At 46.1% G+C, this 9386-nt stretch overlaps 1 non-coding gene across 1 annotated transcript; it reads right to left on the minus strand.

The window, feature by feature from the left end:
• Positions 1–1825: 1825 nt before the first annotated feature.
• Positions 1826–1899, minus strand: Trnat-ugu (transfer RNA threonine (anticodon UGU)). Its single transcript has one exon. It is a non-coding gene; the product is annotated as a tRNA-Thr (tRNA).
• Positions 1900–9386: the final 7487 nt, after the last annotated feature.

Below are 9386 nucleotides of genomic sequence, written 5' to 3' on the forward strand. Positions count from 1 at the left end.
TTCCAATGCACAAAGTTACTTAATTACAGCAAGTTTCAGTTACTCTTGTTATTCAAGTGAAATTCCATGCAATATTAGGCTCCTCTTGTGTATTAAAAGTGCTTTTTAATGGTGTAACAGAATCAACAGTTTGTCTATTGTGCTCATGCTTGATAACGATTAATGGAAATACCACTATTTATCAAAACAGTGAGAAGTAATCTGTTAGTGAATTCCGTTTAACTTTCATTCTAAATAGTATTTAGCCGAGACAGACTTAACCCATGACCAGTTCATAATTTTGCAGTGAATTACATTTACAATTTTTTGTCAGTTAGGAAAATGTTTGAAATGTAATATTGAACCTATGCCTATTTTATGATTCACAGGGAATATTGATAGTAATATTATTGGGACCATTCAGTTTGACTAAGTCCTCAAGGTAATTGTGTGTTTTATTATCTGTTATCTATCATAGTTTTTCTGATCTGGTAGTTCCAACCTTAATGTGAACATACTGTATTCAGGTGCCAGAGTTCATTGCACTTGAGTGTGGCATAGTATAGGTTGTGTTTGTCCGTTAAAGTTACTCGTACTTATTTTCTTGAACAAGAATGTCAATCATTCTCTTGCCTAAGTAGTCTGGCGACCGTTTTTCTTATTCTTTGAACAGTTTAGATAGGTAAAATATTGTTTGTTACTGTTTAAATATTTACGTAATTCCGACTTTGACTTCCGATAAGCCACCTCCGTTAGGTACTACACGGTCAACATAACAAAATTCCTCTCAGGGGCTAACACTGCTCTGTTGCTTCATACCATAATTACTTTAGCAAGATAGTTTTTATTTCACGACCTGCCTCCAACTTTAAGGTTATGGTACAGCAGTAGCAGACGATAGTGTTATACGTGGCTTTTCCGTGACAGGACTAATTGTTCTGTTGGGGCGTAGTACGTAATAAACCAAATTTGGTATTTGATTGCACAGGCTACGTAAAAACCGGTTGCAGTGTTATAAACCTTCCTTTCATTTCCGTAATTGCTTCTTCGATGTAGAGATTGAACAGTAGGTGCAACAGACTACATCCCTGTCTTACCATCTATATAATCCAGGGACTTCAGTCTTGGGTAGTATGGTATGATATTTACGTTGTGAACAGACCGGAAAAAAGTTACTCACAGTAGACCCCATGCTATTACCGTATAACACAGCCACCAGCGTTGATAACAGACTCAACTGACGAAGTACAGTCTAAACGAATTTTCAGGTACGCCTTATCAACCTGAAGCCAATCGTTGATCATTAGATCTCCTAGAGCTACCAAACTCTTGATGGTTCTTCCTTTAACCCGCTGTTGCAAATACTCCCATACACAAGATCGTTTTACCTCGCAGTATTGTAGGATGCCTGAATAGTGGACCAGCATGCTGCCCGATGAACACAACTTTTGTTTTTCCTAGAAGTCAGATTTTGGAGATATCATAAATATTGAAGTAGGCGTCCTGGATCAAGATTAAAGAAACGCGATTCAGTAAGCGCGACTCATGTGACAAAAAACACCCACAAAACACATCCAGAACGTGAATTATACCCTCCACACACTGAGGGTTAAGAGCCTTATAGGACAGTCGCTGGACGCGATGATTTTCATGCATTTGGTATTACAGTAACTTACAACTCGTCGGACAACACTATAATGGTACTTGAATTACATAACCATTGCGGCACATTACCTCAACCTCTCGATACCAGCAATATTCTACTGTAATAAATGATGATTAACTGAAACCCTTAGCTGCCGGCAGGTGTTGTTGATATACCTCGATGTGGACAGCTGAAAATGTGTGCCCCGACCGGGACTCGAACCCGGGACCTCCTGCTTACATGGCAGACACTCTATCCATCTGAGCCATCGAGGACACAGATGAATAGCGCGACTGCAGGGACTTATCCCTTGCACGCTTCCCATGAGACTCACATTCCCAACTGTCCACAATTCTACAAAAGTAATGTACCTTATAGACATATGCCCATTCACTCATTACTCGAGCACGCTTTGGCGATTCCCGAAAGAGTTCGGGCAACCTGTGCGCATTCGCACAGACGAAGGTCAATGGCTGGGTAGCCTTTAACTACACTCCTGGAAATTGAAATAAGAACACCGTGAATCCATTGTCCCAGGAAGGGGAAACTATATTGACACTTTCCTGGGGTCAGATACATCACATGTTCACACTGACAGAACCACAGGCACATAGACCAGGCAACAGAGCATGCACAATGTCGGCACTAGTACAGTGTATATCCACCTTTCGCAGCAATGCAGGCTGCTATTCTCCCATGGAGACGATCGTAGAGATGCTGGATGTAGTCCTGTGGAACGGCTTGCCATGCCATTTCCACCTGGCGCCTCAGTTGGACCAGCGTTCGTGCTGGACGTGCAGACCGCGTGAGACGACGCTTCATCCAGTCCCAAACATGCTCAATGGGGGACAGATCCGGAGATCTTGCTGGCCAGGGTAGTTGACTTACACCTTCTAGAGCACGTTGGGTGGCACGGGATACATGCGGATGTGCATTGTCCTGTTGGAACAGCTAGTTCCCTTGCCGGTCTAGGAATGGTAGAACGATGGGTTCGATGACGGTTTGGATGTACCGTGTACTATTCAGTGTCCCCTCGACGATCACCAGTGGTGTACGGCCAGTGTAGGAGGTCGCTCCCCACACCATGATGCCGGGTGTTGGCCCTGTGTGCCTCGGTCGTATGCAGTCCTGATTGTGGCGCTCACCTGCACGGCGCCAAACACGCATACGACCATCATTGGCACCAAGGCAGAAGCGACTCCCATCGCTGAAGACGACACGTCTCCATTCGTCCCTCCATTCACGCCTGTCGCGACACCACTGGAGGCGGGCTGCACGATGTTGGGGCGTGAGCGGAAGACGGCCTAACGGTGTGCGGGACCGTAGCCCAGCTTCATGGAGACGGTTGCGAATGGTCCTCGCCGATACCCCAGGAGCAACAGTGTCCCTAATTTGCTGGGAAGTGGCGGTGCGGTCCCCCACGGCACTGCGTAGGATCCTACGGTCTTGGCGTGCATCCGTGCGTCGCTGCTGTCTGGTCCCAGGTCGACGGGCACGTGCACCTTCCGCCGACCACTGGCGACAACATCGATGTACTGTGGAGACCTCACGCCCCACGTGTTGAGCAATTCGGCGGTACGTCCACCCGGCCTCCCGCATGCCCACTATACGCCCTCGCTCAAAGTCCGTCAACTGCACATACGGTTCACGTCCACGCTGTCGCGGCATGCTACCAGTGTTAAGGACTGCGATGGAGCTCCGTATGCCACGGCAAACTGGCTGACACTGACGGCGGCGGTGCACAAATGCTGCGCAGCTAGCGCCATTCGACGGCCAACACCGCGGTTCCTAGTGTGTCCGCTGTGCCGTGCGTGTGATCATTGCTTGTACAGCCCTCTCGCAATGTCCGGAGCAAGTATGGTGGGTCTGACACACCGGTGTCAATGTGTTCTTTTTTCCATTTCCAGGAGTGTATATATATAGGGTTATTACAAATGATTGAAGCGATTTCACAGCTCTACAATAATTTTATTATTTGAGATATTTTCAAAATGCTTTGCACACACATACAAAAACTCAAAAAGTTTTTTTTATTCATTTACAAATGTTCGACATGTGCCCCTTTAGTGATTCGGCAGACATCAAGCCGATAATCAAGTTCCTGCCACAGTCGGCGCAGCATGTCCCCATCAATGAGTTGAAATCATCGTGGATGCGACTTCGCAGTTCTGCCACGTTTCTTGGTAGAGGACGTTTAAACAGTGAATCTTTCACATAACCCCACAGAAAGAAAACGCATGGGGTTAAATCGGGAGGGCGTGGAGGCCATGACATGAATTGCTGATCATGATCTCCACCACGACCGATCCATCGGTTTTCCAATCTCCTGTTTAAGAAATGCCGAACATCATGATGGAAGTGCGGTGGAGCACCATCCTGTTGAAAGATGAAGTCGGCGCTGTCGGTCTCCAGTTGTGGCATGAGCCAATTTTCCGCGGGCTACGCGTGAAACTTGCCCGCACGCGTTCAACCGTTCTTCGCTCACTGCAGGCCGACCCGTTGATTTCCCCTTACAGAGGCATCCAGAAGCTTTAAACTGCGCATACCATCGCCGAATGGAGTTAGTAGTTGGTGGATCTTTGTTGAACTTCGTCCTGAAGTGTCGTTGCACTGTTATGACTGACTGATGTGAGTGCATTTCAAGCACGACATACGCTTTCTCGGCTCCTGTCGCCATTTTGTCTCACTGCGCTCTCGAGCGCTCTGACGGCAGTAACCTGAAGTGCAGCTTCAGCCGAACAAAACTTTATGAGTTTTTCTACGTATCTGTAGTGTGTCGTGACCATATGTCAATAAATGGAGCTACAGTGAAATTATGAAATCGCTTCAGTCATTTGTAATAGCCCTATATATATATATATATATATATATATATATATATATATATATATATGAAGACAGTAACTCTTCTCGAAAGACCAGATTACTGTTGTTGACCGTGCAGCTTTTTCTCTGGAATAAATGATGACTGACTGAAACCCTCAGCTGCCATCAGGTGTTGTTGATATACTTCGATATGAGTCACATGGGAAGCGTGCAAGGGATAAGTCCCGGCAATCGCGCTATTCATCTGTGTCCTCGGTGGCTCAGATGGATAGAGCGTCTGCCATGTAAGCAGGAGGTCCTGGGTTCGAGTCACGGTCGGGGCACACATTTTCAGCTGTCCACATCGAGGTATATCAACAACACCTCTCGTCAGCTGAGGGTTTCAGTTAGTCGTTATTTATTCCAGAGAAAATGCTGCACGGTCAACAACAGTAATCTGTTCTTTCGAGAACAGTTACTGTCTTCATATATATATATATATATATATTTTCTACTGTGTTTCTGTAAAGTAGTTAACATATTTCTGAGACAACATTCAGATAGGATTTCATTAATGTGGAGGTACTTTGATACATCGATATGTTTATATTGCAATGACGTTATTCTTATGTAAATTCTTTCTTTTGTCACTATGATATTTGACGTACTTATAACTCTGATCTTTTGGGCGCGTAAGCGGTTATTAGAGAGTCAAGTCTTGGTCGTCATGTTGAAAAGGCGCAAATTGTAGTCAGTTTATAAAATGTGTACTTCAACAGTGAGGAAGAAGTTTTCAAGTATGTTTTGTATTGTGAAGTGATGTTTTGGAATGACTTGCGTGATATTGCAACAAAAGTAATAAAAAAGAAGTGTAACTTAAATTCGGAGTGCTGATTACTCTTTTACATCACCATTGTGCTAACTTGCAAAAGTTTAATCTTCAAGAAGGGTTTATGAAACACATCTATAAAAGTTTTGAATATCGCAGAATAACACCTAGGCCTCTTTGCATCCGAGCTTGGAATCATCACCACCTAGATTTTCGACGATTGAACCATGAGTTCACAACGAGACCAGCGTGGGAAACACGAAAAGATGAGTGTCTGGTTAATACACTCCTGGAAATGGAAAAAAGAACACATTGACACCGGTGTGTCAGACCCACCATACTTGCTCCGGACACTGCGAGAGAGCTGTACAAGCAATGATCACACGCACGGCACAGCGGACACACCAGGAACCGCGGTGTTGGCCGTCGAATGGCGCTAGCTGCGCAGCATTTGTGCACCGCCGCCGTCAGTGTCAGCCAGTTTGCCGTGGCATACGGAGCTCCATCGCAGTCTTTAACACTGGTAGCATGCCGCGACAGCGTGGACGTGAACCGTATGTGCAGTTGACGGACTTTGAGCGAGGGCGAATAGTGGGCATGCGGGAGGCCGGGTGGACGTACCGCCGAATTGCTCAACACGTGGGGCGTGAGGTCTCCACAGTACATCGATGTTGTCGCCAGTGGTCGGCGGAAGGTGCACGTGCCCGTCGACCTGGGACCGGACCGCAGCGACGCACGGATGCACGCCAAGACCGTAGGATCCTACGCAGTGCCATGGGGGACTGCACCGCCACTTCCCAGCAAATTAGGGACACTGTTGCTCCTGGGGTATCGGCGAGGACCATTCGCAACCGTCTCCATGAAGCTGGGCTACGGTCCCGCACAGCGTTAGGCCGTCTTCCGCTCACGCCCCAACATCGTGCAGCCCGCCTCCAGTGGTGTCGCGACAGGCATGAATGGAGGGACGAATGGAGACGTGTCGTCTTCAGCGATGAGAGTCGCTTCTGCCTTGTTGCCAATTATGGTCGTATGCGTGTTTGGCGCCGTGCAGGTGAGCGCCACAATCAGGACTGCATACGACCGAGGCACACAGGGCCAACACCCGGCATCATGGTGTGGGGAGCGACCTCCTACACTGGCCGTACACCACTGGTGATCGTCGAGGGGACACTGAATAGTGCACCGTACATCAAAACCGTCATCGAACCCATCGTTCTACCATTCCTAGACCGGCAAGGGAACTTGCTGTTCCAACAGGACAATGCACGTCCGCATGTATCCCGTGCCACCCAACGTGCCCTAGAAGGTGTAAGTCAACTACCCTGGCCTGCAACATCTCCGGATCTGTCCCCCATTGAGCATGTTTGGGACTGGATGAAGCGTCGTCTCACGCGGTCTGCACGTCCAGCACGAACGCTGGTCCAACTGAGGCGCCAGGTGGAAATGGCATGGCAAGCCGTTCCACAGGACTACATCCAGCATCTCTACGATCGTCTCCATGGGAGAATAGCAGCCTGCATTGCTGCGAAAGGTGGATATACACTGTACTAGTGCCGACATTGTGCATGCTCTGTTGCCTGTGTCTATGTGCCTGTGGTTCTGTCAGTGTGATCATGCGATGTATCTGACCCCAGGAATGTGTCAATAAAGTTTCCCCTTCCTGGGACAATTGATTCACGGTGTTCTTATTTCAATTTCCAGGAGTGTACATTATTTCATGAAATGACTTTATTAACTGTGCCCTAAGGACACCTGCCACATCATGTAACTTTGTTGTTGCTCGAAAATGCAATATTTAGCAGCGTGAGCAACACTACAATCATAATTACATTTTACCTTTGTTGTGGTAGGGTTGCTGGAACACTACGTGTCTCCAGTCACTTACTGTACAAATGGTTCAAATGGCTCTGAGCACTATGGGACTTAACATCTATGGTCATCAGTCCCCTACAACTTAGAACAACTTAAACCTAACTAACCTAAGGACATCACACAACACCCAGTCATTACGAGGCAGAGAAAATCCCTGACCCCGCCGGGAATCGAACCCGGGAACCCGGGCGCGGGAAGCGAGAACGCTACCGCACCACCACGAGCTGCTGACTCTTACTGTACAATTTGCATGTTGTTTTGTCCACTAGAGACGTGCGGCTTGATATGTCAGCGGTGGTAATGCCCTCCTTCGAGTTACTTTACTCAAAACGTCCATTTATCTACATCGCATCATACTCCGCAAGCCTCCCAATTTTCTATTCGCGAATGGCGCGTGCGAAGAATGATTCCCGCTAAGCCCCAATATTGGATCTAATTTCTCGAATTTTTCGTCTTGACCGTGAGACGAGATGTATGTGGAGAAACTATGTTGTCCTACACTTCACGGAAAGTGCTCTCTCTCGCAATATTTCAGTTGTAAACCTCTCCGAGATTTAAATCGCTTCCACTTTAACGGCTGCCAGTGACGCCTGCCAATGAAGTTTGTTGAGCGATTCGGTAACTCTCTCGCAACGACTTAAGAGGGGTAGGACGCCAAACGGGCCGACATGGAGCAAGAGAGGCACCACAGAACATTTTAATTTCTACTGTCTATACTTTTACAAATAAATTCATAAAACTTTTTCAGCATGACCAGGAAGGATTGAGGACTCACACTCATAGCAGTGGAAGCTCAAAAACGTAGCAAAATACCTTCTTTTACTGTTGTGGGTCGGCAGGAGAGCCAACACCGGGTATGAGAGGAAGCCGAAAGGCACGCGTTTTAGCTCACGCAGGCTGGCGTGAGGTCTGGAACAGGTCAAGGAAATTAGACTTTAGAAAAACGGCCGTAGCTGGTGGAATACTTAACTTTAATCCATTAATGATGAGCGTCGCTCTTGACGGTACATGTTTTACAGTATCAATAGTAACTGGTAATGGCGCCTTGCTAGGTCGTAGCAAATGAGGTAGCTGAAGGCTATGCTAACTATCGTCTCGGCAACTGAGAGCGTATTTTGTCAGCGAACCATCGCTAGCAAAGTCGGTTGTACAACTGGGGCGAGTGCTAGGAAGTCTCTCTAGACCTGCCGTGTGGCGGCGCTCGGTCAGCAATCACTGATAGTGGCGACACGCGGGTCCGACGTATACTAACGGACCGCGGCCGATTTAAAGGCTACCACCTAGCAAGTGTGGTGTCTGACGGTGACACCACATTTACATGTGAAATTTCATCATTTTTTCGCTTACTACTGGCTGCATTTGTTTCTGTATGTACACTTTTCTTCCTAAGTAAGAGAGATTATTGGATGAATTTAGCACAGCATACAAACAGTACTTACAGGTGTATGAAACTCTAGAATTTTACAAATCTATAAAAAACTGTGGTAAAAATTGAGATAATTAACTATAAAATTTGAGTTTTTTCTAAAACAGAAGTTTAAAATGTAACAGTTCATTCATTTTTTTACGCATTAAATAAACTCTCGAGGTTCATACACATGTAACTATAGTTTGTATGCTGTGCAAAATTCATTGAAGAATCTCTCTTACTTATGAAGAAAAGTGTACCTATAGCAACAAATGCAGCCAGTAGTAAGTGAAAAAATTATAAAATTTCACATGTAAAATAATGTATTTTTTACGTTTTTGAGCTTCCATTACTACGAGTATGAATCCTGAATCCTTCTTGATCATTCTTTCAAAGTTTTATGAATTTATTTGTAAAATTATAGACAGTGGAAACTGAAATGTCCTGTGGTGCCTCTCCTGCTCCAAGTCGGCCCGTTTGACGTCCTACCCCCCTTAGCGATCCCCTAACTCTGGATAGTCGCTCTGGATAGTTAGCATTGTTACTCCTGGATATTTTGTGGTAGAAACGGTTTCAAACAGTTTCTCATCAATAGTAGAGACGCAGTGGATTACCTTTCTTAAGTGTGTGAAATACGTTACGCTAATTTCCCTGAAGGGGGTAGGACTGCAAACGGGCCGACTTGGAGCAGGAGTGGCACCAAAGGACGTTTTAATTTCCACTGTCTACACTCCCACATATTAATTCCTAAAACTTGGTCAGCATGACCAGGAAGGACTCAGGATTCACACTCATAGCAGTGGAAGTCCAAAAATATAAAAAATAACTATTTTTACATGTGAAATTTC

The sequence above is a fragment of the Schistocerca cancellata genome, chromosome 8 (genome assembly GCF_023864275.1).
Source record: "Schistocerca cancellata isolate TAMUIC-IGC-003103 chromosome 8, iqSchCanc2.1, whole genome shotgun sequence".
In the NCBI taxonomy this organism is placed as follows: domain Eukaryota; kingdom Metazoa; phylum Arthropoda; class Insecta; order Orthoptera; family Acrididae; genus Schistocerca; species Schistocerca cancellata.